This window comes from Podarcis cretensis (genome assembly GCF_951804945.1).
Source record: "Podarcis cretensis genome assembly, chromosome: 7".
Taxonomy (NCBI): domain Eukaryota; kingdom Metazoa; phylum Chordata; class Lepidosauria; order Squamata; family Lacertidae; genus Podarcis; species Podarcis cretensis.
The window spans coordinates 30,939,784-30,957,516 of NC_137176.1; the positions used below are offsets into that span (position 1 = coordinate 30,939,784).

The following is a 17,733-nucleotide window of genomic DNA, read 5'->3' on the forward strand; positions in this document are numbered from 1 at the left end:
CTTTACACTGCCATTCTAAAGAACAAACATCTCAGTTTTAAAGTGTGTGATAATGTTGACCAGCAGCCTATTTTCCTTGGTCCCAGGACCCTGAGCGAAATACCACTCACAAGAGAGACAAGAGCGTGTGTCGGCCTCACAAGCCAACAGAACGTACCATTCAACAAGGAATGTACAGCCATGAGCTTATTGTCTACCTCCCAAACATGGCTACAATCAACGGACATAGCTCACCCCAGCTGCATCCTGTAGGCTTGTGTTATATGTGTTGTAACGAGAGAAAACAAAGCCAAGCATGGCATCATCCTTTTTAAATGGAATAGATTCATTTCTCTTAAAACACTCCTTTGTTCTGTCTTACGTATTCCAGAATGAATTTCATTTTGCAGAGGGTACAGAAATTAATTACAGAATCCTTAATATGGGATTAAGCCCTTACCTATCGCACTGTAAACATGGGAACTGAAGTAAAGGCAGGCGAGACAAGCATGTCAGTTAGGATAGATGCATCCTTAAGTAAATATAACAAAATAAATTACTTCATACATTCTTCACGTTACAGATGTAAGATTATAAAACAAAAACCACATACATGCAAAAAATCTACCTTGTCAAAGGAGTTAAGTGGAATAGACAAATAATAGGCTTGACCTGCATGAGTTTTAAATTCTGCAACCTTATTGAAGACAAGAAACAAAGGGTTAAATTATTTTTGCTGCTGTAGGTTTTTTTTATGTCTGCTGTGACAGATACTTACTGCACTTATAATGAGTTTTTAAACAAAGTTCTAGTGCTCCTGCCCTAATCTACCACATCACAACAATACTACAGATAGCTCTTGATTACAGATTTATTGCTGGTTACTGTACTGTGTGATAATGACAATGATAAAAATTTATAAGCCACTTCACAGTCTGGCAGCATCAAAGAAGTATGCATTAGATCACTAACTGAGTGTGACTGAGGGAGCAATTATTCAAGAGTGGCTGAGGAGCAGTAGGATGTTACACATTTCACTCAACCATATTTGGGCTGGAGCTGAAAAAAGACAGAGAGGTCTGACTTCCCTCTGCCTTAAGAGGGGTGGGAAAGGAAAAACATGTAATTTCTCTCCATCCATCCTAAAACTCACTCTCCATCCCATGAGGCCTGAAGAGGACATCAGAGTCATGAGCCCTGAATAAGAGCACACTTCTTAGGAGGTGGCGATAAAATACAATGTTTTGCTGCACATGCCACTGATAGAACATACTAAGAAAGGGTACAGGATCATCATGCTATTTTTACCACATTAAAAATGTGTAATAGACAACTATAGTACATGAGATTCAATGACTGCATATTTTCGAAACAAATATTTGTATCACAAATAACGTTGAGAGACTCAGGGAGTGAATGGTTGATAAAATATTATTAAAAACTGTCTATCATCCAGTACAGTGTAAAATGGCACTGAGCCCAGAAGCTCTGACCTTTACAGATACTGTGTCTGTTAGCTAATGTAATAGTCGCAGCAGCTCTTGGAACATGTCAGCTCTTCCTCATAAATTTTATCATTCAAAATATTTGTGTGTGTGTGTGTCCCCATGTGTAAGACTGAAGATAGGAAACCCAGTTATCAAGCATAACAATGGATGAAAACATAGTTGTAGAAGAAATTGCTTTGTTAATAAATGATAAGCTGTTCAGTTTGTCAAGTTGACAACGGAAATATTTGTGGTAGCCAAGGAAAGCCAAACAGGTCCAACAGATGGATGTAGATTAACTAGTTTCAAGTCCTTGCTCATCCATGAACTAACATAACTTTGTTGCTGTTGCTGACATCCATCTGACTCAAGAGACAATGGAGTGTGCCTCTGGGGGTGAAGTCAAACTGCTGCACCAAAGTGACCTTTCTGGAGTGCAAGCCTGGGCAGTGTGCATGGAGGTCCTGGGCTGCCCAGATGACAGGACCCCCCCTCTCAGCCTCACTGATGTGGTCCAGAGGACAGCAAAGCAATACATCTGGCACCCGCTTGGCTGCAGGAGTTGCCAGGAGGAGAAGTACACAGCCCCATCTTAGGGACTCTGCTCTGGATGTGTGTAGGATTTTCTCCTTAGACCTTTCTTCTTCCAAAGATGTCTTGCAAGGCAGTGGAGGTTTAGAAGCAGAGTTTTCCTTCTCCTAGATGGGCTACCTTCCCAGGTTGACAAACCCCATCTGCCCCTCACCTCTACAGCACACGCAGAAACTGCTTTCTTGACTGTTGGGTCCACTATTGGTCCCATCCGCTCAATCCACCGGAGACTGTCTTCGCATGCAGGGGGAACTATAGTATGTTAAGGTGTTGGGAAACGTAGCTCTGAGAGGGGCAAAACTACCATTTCAAGGATTATTTGGGGGAAGGCATGTGCTTTAAAAGTATGGTGTGGATGCGACACCATAGTCATTAGTTCTTCTTCCCATTTTGCTTCAAGGATTTAGAGCAGCAATATTCCCAATCTCTTATTTTCACAGCAATCTTTGGAAGCGCATTAGACTAGAAACTCACATTAGCACCTTCCCTGTATAGGACAGCTGCAGCAGCAATACTGAACTGCAACCAGAATTCTTTGGAATATAAAATCACAGTCCAAGTGAATGAGGAACAAACACACGGAAGAACTGGGCAGAGGCATATGATGTACAGGTGTAGAGAGGACAGGTACTGAAGAGAAAGAAACAGCCTCCTTTCCTATTGTCTGCATTATAATGGATCTGAATTTATTTACAATTTGCCATCTTTGCAGATTCCAGGGATAGGTGATAAAAGCATTGACTATTGCTTGCAACATTTGGTAGCATTTTAACATTATTATTATTATTATTATTATTATTATTAGGATGATGATGAATGCTAGCTTGCTATCTTGTCAGCCTCCCACCTGCTTTGCTAGAATTCTTCCCCAAAGCTGTGAGGTATGAATAATTTCACAGCTACCCACAGAATTATTTGCATAAAAACTGCACAGCGACAATCTACTCATTTCCCATAATTATTTCCATACACTTTAAAAGAAATGATATTCGGCGCCATCCCACAGTGCAGTTTTCCCGTGTGGAATTGCTTTACTCTTAACCTTCTCTGCTTCTTATCAAGCAAGTAAAGAGTACAGAACAAATGATCAATTAGTCATAGGATGTTTTCCAGTGTGCAGTAACAAATAAAAAGCAGTGCACATGTCTCTTTCCAGAAGCTATAACTGTTGTTGTTTTCTGGGTACTTTTCTTCCCAAACATCAGCAAACGGAGAAAACATAGCAAAATAAATCAGAATGCTTTGCAGACCTGAATAGTGTCCAGAGTCAAATCTCAGCATCATTTTAAACCTATGAGCTGCATAAATAGAAGCCACATGCCTGAATGTGCTCCTCTAGGCAGAGATTTCTACTAAAGGGTTGTTTTACAACCAATTTCAAATCACATGTGAGCTTCTTATACTGTGTATCAAACCAGGGTTCTCAGCAAATGAGATAGGCTTCTGGAAGGAGGCAGGCTTCTGGAAGGAGGCATCATCAATTGCTAAGCCAGGAAATATTTATGCTACACACACAACCACTGCTTCTCCCAACTTCAACACAGAGATTATCTAGTTCTTCTGCATATCTCCAAGCAAGAGGAAAAATACTACCATTGCTTAAATCAGTGCCAGTGCAAATCCAATGCCAAGAACCTGCCAAGCTTACAAGGCCCCATCTCTGACAAAAATGAACCATAAAACCTTACTGGAGCTGTTGCCAACTGAGGCAAAAGGCCCAGGCTAGCATGAACATTTTGAGGAGACAGAGAGTAAAGACAGCATGTGTAGGACTGGGCCAGCAAATGAAACAAACCAGGAAGCTGCCGTTAAGCTTGGCTTCCCATTGTGTCCAATCATGGTTTGCTGCCTCCTAATAAGCCATTATCTGTAAGGAACCAGCAACCCATAGCTTTGTTGGGAGTAAAGCAACACTTACAATAGGGTACCTCGACCAGGGAAAGGGGCAAAGGACAGAAAGGCAAACTGTTCTTCCTCTGCAGTGATACCTTCTCTTTTAGTAGTAACTACTTGTTGGCAAGTAGATCACTTCCTTTCGAGCTGTACTTTTTCCTGCTCTTCTCCAAATTTAGTCAGTGTGAGCTAGTCTGTGTTAAGTGTCAATTTCTTAGACAGGTGTAAAACCTATACTCTGATCATCATGACTATGTCTGCCATGAGAAATAAACCTTGAGGGGCTTTGAAAAATCCCTTCAACCAGTAGTCTTGTCAGATTATTTCTTTTTGAACACCAGTGCAATATATTTACCATACCCTAACAGGTTTAAAGCTGACTAGCGATCATGGCTTGTTAGGGAACAATAAACCATATTCATGGGATCAAACAAGATTGGAAGCAAAGTTTCACAGTGAGTACCTGATTTGTTTCCCCTGCTTCTGTGTGGGTACGTGTAAAGCAGGTGCAATCAGGAGGTGTGCATAATACACCACACTAAGGCAGATATTCTGACTTATCAAGATATGTGAATGCAGCCTCTGTTGCATTTACACCTTCTCAGTAGTGGCGCCCGCCATGTGGAACGCCCTCCCATCAGATGTCAATGAAATAAACAACTATCTGACTTTTAGAAGACATCTGAAGGCAGCCCTGTTTAGGGAAGTTTTTAATGACTGATGTTTTAATGCATTTTTAATCTTTTGTTGGAAGCTGCACCGAGTGGCTCGGGAAACCAAACCCAGCCAGATGGGTGGGGTGTATATTATATTATATTATTATTATTATTAATTATTATTATCATCATCATCATCATCATCTCCGTTTTTTGTTTTAACAATAGAAGACCACAACACTTTCATAATGTCTTCCAGCATTGTCAACTGATCGTGTACATCTTCTGTGCAAATAAGGCAGAAATTATCTGTGCAACATAGGGGAACAAATAGTGTGCTGAACTGCACAAGAATGTCTTCTGGCATTAAAAGGCAATGCACAAGTCCCTTGACTGTTGAGCCATCGCTGCTAATAGGAAGCTGATGTAATACTACGTTCCCAACATCCATTAAGACAGACTCATGAACATATGACTGTCACAAGGACGTTTGCCGGCAGACTCCACAGCAAAGGAAAAGGTCACACATGATTTTTGTTTCTTAGAAAAACTGGGATTCCCATGGACTTGATGCAATATTCATGGGGATTCCTGCCACTGTCCTATTTCTCTTCTGCTTCAACAGATTAGTCAGGATTCTTTGTTCCCAAGGGGGCGGTATATAATCCCTCTCAAATCTTACAGTTCAAGGGAAGTGAGTGGCAGGAGGGGGAAGTCTGATGCAAAAAAAGGAGCTTTTTCCTGACTTCTGAGAAGCTAGTTCACCACACAACTAAACTGTGACCTTCCACCACAAATAAAGAAAACCAATCCAATGGATTTGGTTGCCTAAAACAATGGACCCAAGAGTAAATCTGGCAGGTAGCAGCATGATCCAGTCAGGTCCTTCAGCTCATGCACAAATGGCATGCGTAGAACATATTAGCCCTACCTCCCAGTCACTTTTACCCATGAACAATCATCTCTGATGTTTCACACAGTGTTCTATGCACACCACAGACCTCCCACTTCCCAGCGCCATCTGACAAGCAAGCGCCCACAACATCCCACTCATAAACTGCTCTTTGTTGACGGCAACAAAAATGAAAAAAGCATCCCTAGCTGGATATTGCTAATTCTCATGCATTGCTTGACCACAGGGGAAGGGAAAAAAGGGTTAGTGTGGTTAAAGTATGAATGTGACAAAGTCAGATGATTTAGTCTCTTTCCACTAGTGGCTCTGCCTGCGTCAGTATCATTATTTGTGAAAAAGAAGAAAACACTGTGCTCCACCTGCACTTCCAGGTGCAATTTCAACACCCAACTCTTTATTCTTAATCATATGTGTTCAAGGCAATAAAGTATAATTGGGGAAGCAGAGGGAAACAATGCAGCTCTGTTCTTGGGGTGTACAGGCTGGGCCAGCCCAAGCTTTTTTGCTGCCTGAGGCAAAGGACAAGCCGGTGCCGCCTCCAAATTCTTCTTCTTCAGACTTCAGAAATTCTTCAACATAAATAGACAGGACTAGCAGATTGAATCTTATTTTTTTACAGTATTTCAACACTGGTGACGGGATAGTGTGTCCTCCACCGCACCTGAAGCAGCAGGTCAGATTATGGGGCCCAGGAGAGGCAATGTGGCAACACGGGGAAATGGCTGTGGCCTCAAAAGGAATAGCCTGGGGCCTGCGCCACTTCTGTCCCACAGCACCTGTTGCCTGAGGTGAATGCCTCACTCTGCTTAATGGTAGAAAGGGCCCTGTGCACACAGCCGCCTTGAATTTGCTATCAATAGGGAATGAATGAATTTATTGTTTGTTTGGTTTGGTTGTCTGTCTTGCCCATCCTCCCAAAGGCAAATATACACCCCCCCACACACGCACACCCTTTAAAGTAAAATTTTATAGGGATGCTAAATTAGCTGGCCTTTGAAATTTGACCTGTTGGATTTTTCACCCTGCCCTACGTTGTTTCTAGCTGTTCCTGTTTCCCTATCTCTCTGAGAAGCTTTTTAAAATATCTATATATTTTATTAGTTTAGTGGTGTTTCTTGCTGAAGACTACATCACAGGAAGCTAGATTTCAGCTAGACCACAAGGGGGAAATTTCTAAGCCATGGCCACAGAGGAGAAAAAGAGTATGACAAGCTGGCTTAAACTTCCTTTTGAAGGTGCAGGAAACTCTCCCCCCCCCCCCCCCCCCGCATCTGGACATCCTAATATACGGAACCACACGGTGAGCTTCCATGTACTCTGTGCTTTTCAAGCAGCAGGCCTCCCATGCTGATTAACAAACCATTTCTGAATCTCGTCATGTTAGAATCTATTTTTAATACAGCATAGCAGACTGCTGCTCCAAGATAAAAAGGCAAACATTTGGCTAAGTACCTACCTTAAATAGTTTTCTGGATTGTAGCCCGTAACTACAGCTGAGGAACAGAAGCAATTACCTGTGGATGTTGTGCAACCTTTATTTTGTTAACCTATGACTTATTTATCAATATGAAAGTGTTATGCGTATGGAATCACATTGCATATATGCTTGGATTTGTCTAATTTGATATTATTATTTTTTAATGACAGCCTTAGGGATTTTGGTTGAAATATTTTGTTCTGAAAGTTGGAACTTGTTACTTCAAAACTCAAGAGAGCTCTTTGAGATGCCACTCTATCAGGAAAAAACTAGTCTACGGGCACTACTTTTAAAAAAAGGTACACTGCCAATGAGAAAGGTATCTCTTTCAGTTACATGCCTAGCAGATGACCATCAGGTTTTGTTTTGTTTCACAAAGCCCCTTTCCAGTGACTAGCTGAGTATTTTCTAGAAGTTCCTCAAGTGATTTTCCATCCTACCACAAGGAATTTGGAAAAACTGCCTTGTTTTTATCACATGAGGAAATGAAGGATAAGGTGGAACCTTCCAAGCATTGTTAAATGCACATTTTTTTCACCATGTCCCTTTGATATGGCAGTTGTTAATACAGCGGTATTAACAACAGCATGTTTGAACAGCTAATATAGACAGCTTTGTAGATTTAAACGATTCAACACAGAAATGTTTTTTTTAAAAAAATCATTTATTCATTTTTAACATCTGGTTAAGCATTTGTATTAGAATGCCTGTGTGCCCCCATGGTTGGCCCCCACCCCAAGGCTTTCATCTGTGTTTATGATAGCACAAGCAGCCAGGATGTTCCACCTTGTTCAGCACTAAGCAGGGCAGGGGAAATAACTTGCAAGTCTCCTGCTAATGTGAATATTTACCTTAGGTATACATAACTTGTGAGCCACAAAGATGAACAAACTATTGTGCCACCAGGCATACACTGTGGATTGTTGGGTGCTTCTGAGCATCTTATTTATAGAGACCATTTATTAAGAGAGGCAGGAAAACTAACAAGTACATTAAGCTCTTGGAAGCCCACAATATATGACTAGTGCGCTATGCTTGGCTTTGTGTACCACAAGTTGCACAGGTCTGATTTATTTATGCATAATTAACTTTACTAGGTGCTGCTTCAACTGCAATGGATTGCGGAATAAGGCTAAAATTGCAAAATGGCCTTCAGAATTACGAGATCTGGGGAATGAGGGGAAAAACCACTCAAATTTACTCTAGTCGGTTTACATGCCCATGAAGTGTTTAATAGATATCACAGTTTTCAAGCTCATATTTATATCTAATAGATTTAAAGATTCAGGGGCTGGGGGTTAATTAGCAAAACAAAACAAAAAACCTTGGACTTCTCAGGTTACTGACAAGGTCACAAACAGTGCCTTAGAACCTGAAATCCAATGTCAGCTACACCTGAGCTACAAACCATTTTCCATAAGGAATACACTTGCTGCCCATTAAAAACTGCATGATCAAGAGCTTCTGCCTTTATTTTTAATTGAGCCATGTCAGTTCAGGTTTTCAGCAAGTAACAAAACCCTCTAGTGGCAATTCATCCATTCTGGCAATACGGCAATTACCGAATGGTGGTTTAATAGGTTCCAGAGGGGGCAGACCTCAAAAAGAGAGAAGGATCAGCAAGGTCTACTACAAGTATTTCTGCTTAATATTTCAGATTGTTCCAATTTCTAGCAAGAAAACAGAGGTAAGTTGAATCAATACATGTGAATGGGATGATGGCAATTTAATTAGCATGAGTAGTCCAAGGTGCAGCAGCAGCAATACATTAAAGCATTAGCCATCAAATGCAACCTGCTTAAAGTTCTTTATACTTTTGCACTTAATAGTGCTTTTACATTAAGTGCATCACTCTAATCCATCCATCCAACCTGGTGTCCTTCAAATGTTTTGGACTACAACTCCTTACAGCCCCTGTCAGGACAGCTGTGTTGGCAGCAGCTGATAGGAGTTGCAGCTCAAAATCATCTGAAGTGCTCCAAATTGGAGAAGGTTGCTATAGGCCATCCTTGAGGATGGTGTAAACAGCTTAATGAAATCGTTCTTGAGAATACAAGGGGTGTTACAAGCGATAGCTATGAAATGTGCTTTTACTCTCCTAGTATGCACAAACAACTAATGATTTTATATAAAATGGAAATGATAAATCAAAGTGAAGTAGCAGCACTGTGTTATGACGGATTATTATTTACTTACATTTATCCAAGTGGGTTAAAAAAAAGATGCTTGGCTGACAGCTCTGGAACTAAGGTCAATTAGCTAATTTAATGCATCATAATTTCTATTGATGTTCATATGCGAGCCCTTTTAATACTACACTTGGTTAGTGAGATCGATACCCGGCACTATGAGACCCATTTTAAAACGTGGCCACAAAAGAGTGCTGCATAGTTTTGAATCAAGCATCTAAAAAGCTTGTGCTGAATCAGCATAACTTTAGTAAATAGACTGGCAATATCCAAGAATGCAATACACAGTTCAGTTAGAAAGGAGGTTTCAGAAGAAAAAGAGGGCTATGCCTTAAACCCGCCACGGACTGGAGGGCTGGGAGTGTGACAATCCTATTCTTTAGAAATGGTTTAATTAGGAGATCCAGGACAATGCAATTTGTCCCAGTCCGTGTATAGCACAGTCGTTCTCCACACTGGGTGAAGAAGTATACAATATGAACCATAGCAACAACATGGCCAGAGATAAGAAGGACTGTTACCCAAGTGCTACAGCTCTATAAAGCTCAGAAGTACCAAAATACTCACTGGGATCGAAAACATGCAGCCTTAATTATTACAGAAACCTAGAGGCACAGTAGCAAAAAAACTAAGCCAGGAATAAGAATGGGGGTGCACACATATTACAAAACAAATGAACTTGCAACACTTTGTGTATGGTCTGCATATGGATATAGGGCCCCTCCATAAGTCCTTTATATTGAGCGTTCATGATGATTTAAGCTCATGAATTATGGCTATATGTGATCCCTCTTTCAGTACTGCATATGGCTCCAGTCGATACATGTCCTATGACTCCCTGAAATCCTCTAACCTGCTATACCACAGGTGTCCTGCAGGGTGTGTGTTTTTGCCCTGCTTTTGTTGCACAAGAATGCGCCTGGGGGAGGGGGCGGGGAGAGACAGCTGAAAACAATGCCAAAAAAAAATCACTTCTGACAACCAATGTGCCACTTTGGTTCCAGATAGTACATAGGTAAGGGGGGAACCCTGACCATTAGGTCCAGTCGTGACCGACTCTGGGGTTGCGTGCTCATCTCGCTCTATAGGCCGAGGGAGCCGGCGTTTGTCTGCAGACAGCTTCCGGGTCATGTGGCCAGCATGACTAAGCCGCTTCTGGCGAACCAGAGCAGCGCACGGAAACGCCGTTTACCTTCCCGCCGGAGCGGTCCCTATTTATCTACTTGCACATGACGTGCTTTCGAACTGCTAGGTGGGCAGGAGCAGGGACCAAGCAATGGGAGTTCACCCCGTCACGGGGATTCGAACCGCCGACCTTCTGATCGGCAAGTCCTAGGCTCTGTGGTTTAACCCACAGCGCCACCCGCGCCCCAGGAGTACATAGGTAGACAAGTCTAAAAAGCCCTGGACACAAATTTTCATGGTGGCTCATTTACCAGAAGTAATGTATTTTGCATTAACTCTGGAAGTTTATACTCGATTCTGACCAAACTAAGCCTCCTAGAGCAAAATAAACATCAAGATTAGCTCTCCCCCCAAAAAATATTATCGAACCACAGAATTGTAGAGTTGGAAGGGACGCCGAAAGCCAAAGTCCAACCCCCTGCAAATATGACCATAAAACCTTCATCATACCCCCTTATTTGATGTAACGGCATCAAACATGAAAGGAAAGAAAATACTCAGAGGGTACTTCATGTTTCAGAGAGAGAAACGCCCCTCCCACTGTATATAGCTCTCATGATTCACACTGTCACTAAAGGGAAAAAATAAATAAATACGTAAACTGTCTCATCTGTGCCTGAGTGTTACATATAATTGAGTGCATGAAGTATCAACCACAGTAACAAATGTGCTGGTTGCCAGGTGCGAATTTTTTTCCAGCTTTGCCACCCCACAGCTCTGGACAGATGTAATGTCGTATCATTGGGGATGCATTTCAGATGCAGAATGATGCATGGGCAGTCCTATCTGAATCAACCACTAATGTGCTATTATTGCATCAATGACCTGTTGCAGAGCACACCCGTAAAAAAGCCAGTCTCAAGCAGCTGTTAAACAAGTGGTACCAGGTTTTTGGATTTTGTCTTCGTCGTGCCACGTGCACAAACATGCTCAGATTTCACTGCATACAATGCAATTAATTTGTATCCACAATGTGTTTCTGCCAAGGTTCAGCCTACATTTCTGCTACCATGTTATCCAAGTGTCAAGATAAATTATCAAGCATCTTAGCTATCAAGATACATTATAGAATAGAATACAACTGTGCAGTGTAAAATGTCTTTCTTGGTTCCCCAAGAGTTATCCTTTGGTAAGTGTGCTTAGGATGGCAATGTCTGGCCTTGTTTGCAGCTCGCTTCCATCCACACTTCTTCAATTTGCTTTTAACTTCCTCATGTTAATCAAGAAACTTCAGGCTATTAGCAGAAACAATACTACTCTCTCTAAAATGATACCAGGTTGGGATTTAACCCTACTCTCTTTGGGGTTAATTGAGCAATTAGATCTGAATTACTGAATGCAATGCACAAGATGTCTGTTTAAACAAGACAACACAGGGACTGATACAGATCAGCATTACATTAGAAAATTCTATTAAACAGCTTCACAAAAATTATTAAGGCTTCTTAGGATAGTGCTATGAACACGTTGTAGCCATGAGCATCAAAATAGGACCTTAAATATATATCCTAATATTTTTCTGTCATGTGTCTATTCATTAAATGCTTTCGGCCACAATCCTACACTCATTTACCTGGGAGTAAGCCCCATTGGATGCAATGGGATTTGCTTCAAAACAGGCATGTACAAGATTGCACTGTAAAAGCATTTCCCAAAAATGACTTACAAAGTATTACTACATTCATTTTCAAGTGGACTAAATCCACAAAGGTGTTTTGAGAATATTGAGATACTACCGTGGCTCAAAACTGGAAGAAAGAAAGGAACAGCTAAGTACTGAGGATGTGTTCACTTTGGTGGGTGCAGGGAGCTGAGCACCATTTTGCATCGTGACATGGAATCACAGAATTGTAACATTGGAAGGAAACCCCAAGGGTCATCTAGTCCAACCCCCTACAATGGATGAATCTCAGCTAAAGCATCCATGACAGATGGCCATCCAACCTCTGCTTAAAAACCTCCAAGGAAGGAGAGCGCACAGCCTCCCGAGGGAAACCATTCCACTGTCAAACAAGTCAGAAAGTTCTTCCTGATGTTTAGTCAGAATCTCCTTTCTTGTAATTTGAAGCCACTGATTTGAGTCCTACCCTCCAGAGCAGGAGGGAACATGACTTTTTTCAGACACATAAAAATATTTGCTGTTTGCATGTATTTATTTGAACCACAGAGATAAATAATTTCTGCCATAGATGATCTGGCAGCATCTGGAGGCTAGGGATTAACTTCAGACACATAAATTATTCCAACTCTGTCTTGATCTTACTGATGTACCTAAGGTATAATCAATGGCTGAACCACAGCAGATGTTTAGAAGAACAAAGCCCTATTAAAATATGAGCCTGGTGGGGTTTTTTAAAGGACTGAGGAAAACAGTCTATATTCAAGTTCAGACACAAAAGGACTCTATTAATATTCCAGAATGAATGTTCTGAAAATACTTAACCTTAGTAAAATGTAGCAACTATTTTCATTCAGAATGTAAATAATGATAGCACCTGATAATATGACAGGAGCCCATCATTTTTAGTGAATTAAATAATGGCACTTCAGTCCTGCATGCTAACAGGAAATTTGGAAGTAATTAGAGAACCAATGGATAATGATATGGGTTCAAATGAGGCCCACAGCAAGGTGTTTTTAGATTGGTAGAACTGAGTGTACAGAGAGTAAGGGGTGGGACGGGACCATAAATTAATTCAAAGTATCAAAAATCTAAATATAAGTAGCCTAATGTATTTAAAATGTTAATGATATATGTTTCCTTAATATAGTTAATCATAAGCAATATACAGAACTTAAAATAACTTGTTAATTTCCAGGTTAACACAAGGCTAAACTATAGTTTATTAAAAATTAATGAATATTAGGGAAAATGTTGGAATGAAACTGTCTGGCTTTAGTAGAAATGATATAAGGAGTTATGTATAAATAAGCATTAAGTTTTAAGCTTTAAGGTATTTTACGGTAAGATAAGGTTAAATAGGGACGCAGGTGGCGCTGTGGGTTAAAGCCTCAGCGCCTAGGACTTGCCGATCGAAAGGTCGGCGATTCGAATCCCTGCGGCGGGGTGCGCTCCCGCTGCTCGGTCCCAGCGCCTGCCAACCTAGCAGTTTGAAAGCACCTCCGGGTGCAAGTAGATAAATAGGGACCGCTTACCAGCGGGAAGGTAAACGGCGTTTCCGTGTGCGGCTCTGGCTCTGGCTCTGGCTCTGGCCAGAGCAGCGATGTCACGCTGGCCACGTGACCCGGAAGTGTCTCCGGACAGCGCTGGCCCCTGGCCTCTTAAGTGAGATGGGCGCACAACCCCAGAGTCTGTCAAGACTGGCCCGTACGGGCAGGGGTACCTTTACCTTTACCTTTAAGGTTAAATAAATTAACGCAAATTGAATAACAGAATATGTTGAAAGATGGAAAGGATTTGCTGGGTTAATTAATAGGTAAGGATTTGCTGAAACTGCCAATTGAATTAGAATACAAAAAAGGGAGGTGTGAGGTCAGAGAAACAAGTAAATGAAAGACAAGACATGGAAAGATTGAAATGTTTTTAATTGTCATTATTTTTCTGTATTTTGTATTTTTTGTTTTCTTTTTTTTCACTTCTGTAACTTTTTTGAAACTTTAATAAATATTATTTTTATAAATAAATAAATAAATAAACTATAGTTTATTAAACTATCATTACTTGATTAAACTATGGTTGATTAAATCATGGTTTAGCATTATGTGTGAACCCAGTCCAGCAGTTTAACTATGGCTTGTTTACTGCCAAAAAACACAACCTGAAGCCATGGTTTGCTGCTGGCTGACAAATCTTGGTTCATTTCAACTATGATGCTTACATGTGAATCCAGCACTGTTCCTTAACTATGGCTTGTTTGATGCTCACCAAAGTACAAAGGCATGAAACTGGGCAGCTGAGCCAAAGGCCAAACAACAGAGATGGGTTTTGGATCACCTCCAGAAGGCAACAAAGAGCAGCACAGATCTGTGAGTCAGGGGGGACATTAGTCCACAGCCTCAAGGGGACTGATGTAAAACTACTTCTCCTCCCCATGGTCTCACTTTACACAGAACTGGAACTTGGATCAGGGCCTGAGAGGAAGACTGAAGAGAGGGAGCAATAGAAAGAGAGGTGCTCTCTGAGGCATGTGAATCCTGGGTCATGAAGGGCAAACTGTTCATGTTGTTAAGCTTTACTTTCTTTAACCGTATATCAAAATAATGACAACCGATAGGAGACATATTAATAGCCACTAAAAAGATACTTGCCAGGAATTGGGGGGGGGGGGAGAGAGAGAGAGCTGGGAGAGAAGAAGCACTCCAGTCCAGTCTATTGATGTTCCCTTTCTTAAAAAAAGTATGATGTACAACGATTGTGAATAAGTGCACTTTTTAGGGCAATTATAGGGGAGCGTAAAATATCTCCAAGATGCTTTCCATGAGGACCAGCATCTGTGTATTATTTACTGGCGTAAAACTAAACTGAAATGCAATATTGTTCAGCGTGTCCTCTAATAAAAAAAATGGTATTTCATAGTACTTTGTTCTTTTTGAAAACAATTGTATCAGTGCTTAGCCAAGATTCTTAACATCTAAGAGTCTGAATACTAGACCAAGATAACACGAGAGCTTTTATTTCATTCTCTTCCCCAAAGACTGATCCTACAAGCACTTTCTTAGAATTGAGTCTGCTGAAATCAGGAGCGTTTACTTCCAAGTAAATGCATTTAGGAACAGGCTAGACAACTCCTTTATGCCCAAACTGGCTCTCTAATTATCCATGACATTGCTAATGAACCTTTAGCATGACCGGTCTGTCTGGTAGTAATGCAACATTACTGAATACGCTGCAAACAATAACGATGCAATAAAAGTACTTCTGGCAAGCAGCCAAAGACCACTCCATGAAACGATATTGTCAGGATTTGATTTTAGAATCTAAAAATATGTTTGTCAATTTCACAGACAGCTGGTCATATTCTTTCCGAAAAGTTGCTTGTATTCAAAGGGCCTCAATTTGCACACAGAAAACCGAGAGAAAAACCACAGGAAATCTTCTTGACAGAGGGAAAACATTTTACACAAGAAGTTCCAAAAGCCAGCAATATAATCCCCTGTGTATGTATTTATTTACAGTATTTATCTGACGTAAAACATATTTTAGTACATGTCTGAATACAACACAGGGTCATATTTTTAAAGGTAGGCACCTAATTCTCATTTTTTAAAATTGAGAATACAGTGCAACTGCATCTTGAGCGGGTGTTTCAGTTCCATGCATACGCCAAAATATATGTACTCAAACCCAAGCAAGTTTTCCCAGTGCCTGACTCCCTCCTGCAAAATAGTGACAGACTGGGGGCACCTTGGGAAGGAACAGAGGGGGTAGCATAAAAAACAGGGTTGCTACCTCATTCAGGTCCTGTACCCATGGCCTGAGCTTTTAACAGCAAAATGACACAAGTAAATTACAGAGTTTAACGAAGGGAGCTAAAAAGATGGAAAACCTCCCCTGCTTAATTTCTCAGTACCAGGCTGCTATAAAGAAGTTAGGAACAAGGCCAGAAGGCACCAACTTAAGAGGAGGATGTGCTCCTGTTCCTGTGTTCATCATCTTCTATTCCAGGTTGACTTGAAACAGTCACTACAATGTGTGATGGGTTCAAAAAGCAGAAGTGAAGACACTTCCTTTCTTTCCAGAAAACACAACAAACACATCTCTCATCCTGACAATTACATGCCATGGTCGTTGTGGACTGGTATAGTTAAATATTGCATTATTGCAAAAACAACGACAGTAATAGTAGTAATTGTAGTGGTATTTCTTCTTCATTACCCTCTAATGGACAGATTCCTATGTTCCTATTTACGAGTTCTGAGTTCAATGAATTCTTTCACAGGTTGCCTGATTAAGGACCCATCTTCTGTTAACAGCAAAACTGTAGTTTTCACAGGGCTTTTCTCTGATTAGGATTGGGTAATTATACCTATCACGTAGATTAAGTCTGCTTTGGCTGGAGTTATACAAAAGAAATAGGCCCAACCAAAGAGACCGTAGTATATTAAAAAAATAAAAATAACTCTTAGTCTCTGGGAAGAACACAGCAACAGGAATATGCACTCACTTAGCTATTGCAGGATTGGTTCCAAACGCCATTCATCCTCAAGCTAGTGCATGCATTGTAGTGAAACTTACTTCTTTGGTTCAGGTAGGTAGCCGTGTTGGTCTGACACAGTCAAAATAAATAAATAAATTGTCCAGTAGCACCTTAGAACACACTTAGTTGGTCTCTAAGGTGCTACTGGACAATTTATTTATTTATTTTTACTTCTTTGTATTACTTATAAAGTACTTTACATGAGGCTGCCCTTGAAGAATGCTAAATTCAGATGAGACCAGTAGGATATATCATATTGTTCACCTCCACCGGCCCCAGAACAGCTTCCAGATTCAATTCATGGTGTTGACTTTAGCTGTTGATGCGCATAATGGCCTAGAACCAACTGGTATGTCAGGAATTACCTCCCAGATATGAAAGCTTTTGAGAACTCCTGCCAGCTTCTAAGGCTCTTCTTGCTATTCCTCCACCGTATGAATTTTGCTTGGCGGGAATAGGAGCAATGGCGTTTTCAACTTTGGAACAAATCGTGAAACAACCTTCCTACAGACATGCATGTGTGCCTTTGGTTGCCAGCTTTTAAGTGTGCTCTTAAGGACAGTTTATTTTCAACTAGAACTTTTTAGCTAGCATCTGTTCATTAGTGTGTTTACTATTTCTTTTATTGTTTTGGTATCTATCTGGAATCTTATTGTATCTTAATTAATTTTGTTGTTATATTTCTGCTTTTTAAATCATGCTGTATTTCGTTGCATTATAATCTGCATTCCACAGAATTCTGACTGCAATACAATATATAAGAAATAAAAGAAGCATTCAAAATGCAATTTACAACAATATGAATATTTAATACAAACTTGCTACCGACCACCTGAATGAAGCTCCTGGACCACTGGTAGTCCACGGGCAGCAGCTTGTGAACCCTTGCATTAGGTTATATGTTGCTTTGTAAATCACAGTTTGCATCTCTTACTGGCCTTACTGTTCTCTGACTTGCAGCGCCATGAGAAATATAGCTATGTGAGTGTCACTGACACATATCGGTTGACTGATGTTCATGATCCTGCATCTCTCTTACTAAATTCTTATATAATTTTCAGATTATAAAACAGATTATTTCCTTTTCCCAACGTTTTCACACTGTATTTGCGATTTCACACAACGTAAAAGCCACTTTCAGCAATATAACGGAATATAGTACGAGCTTCGCGTTTATTTCCATGTTACTGTATTTTTTGCTCTAT

The 17,733-nt window shown here is 40.7% G+C and overlaps 1 protein-coding gene across 1 annotated transcript in view; it reads right to left on the bottom strand.

Moving 5' to 3' along the window:
• GFOD1 (Gfo/Idh/MocA-like oxidoreductase domain containing 1) overlaps nucleotides 1–17,733 on the bottom strand; it is a 46,614-nt gene that overhangs the window by 24,521 nt on the left and 4,360 nt on the right. The gene's annotated exons all lie outside the window — the stretch shown is intronic.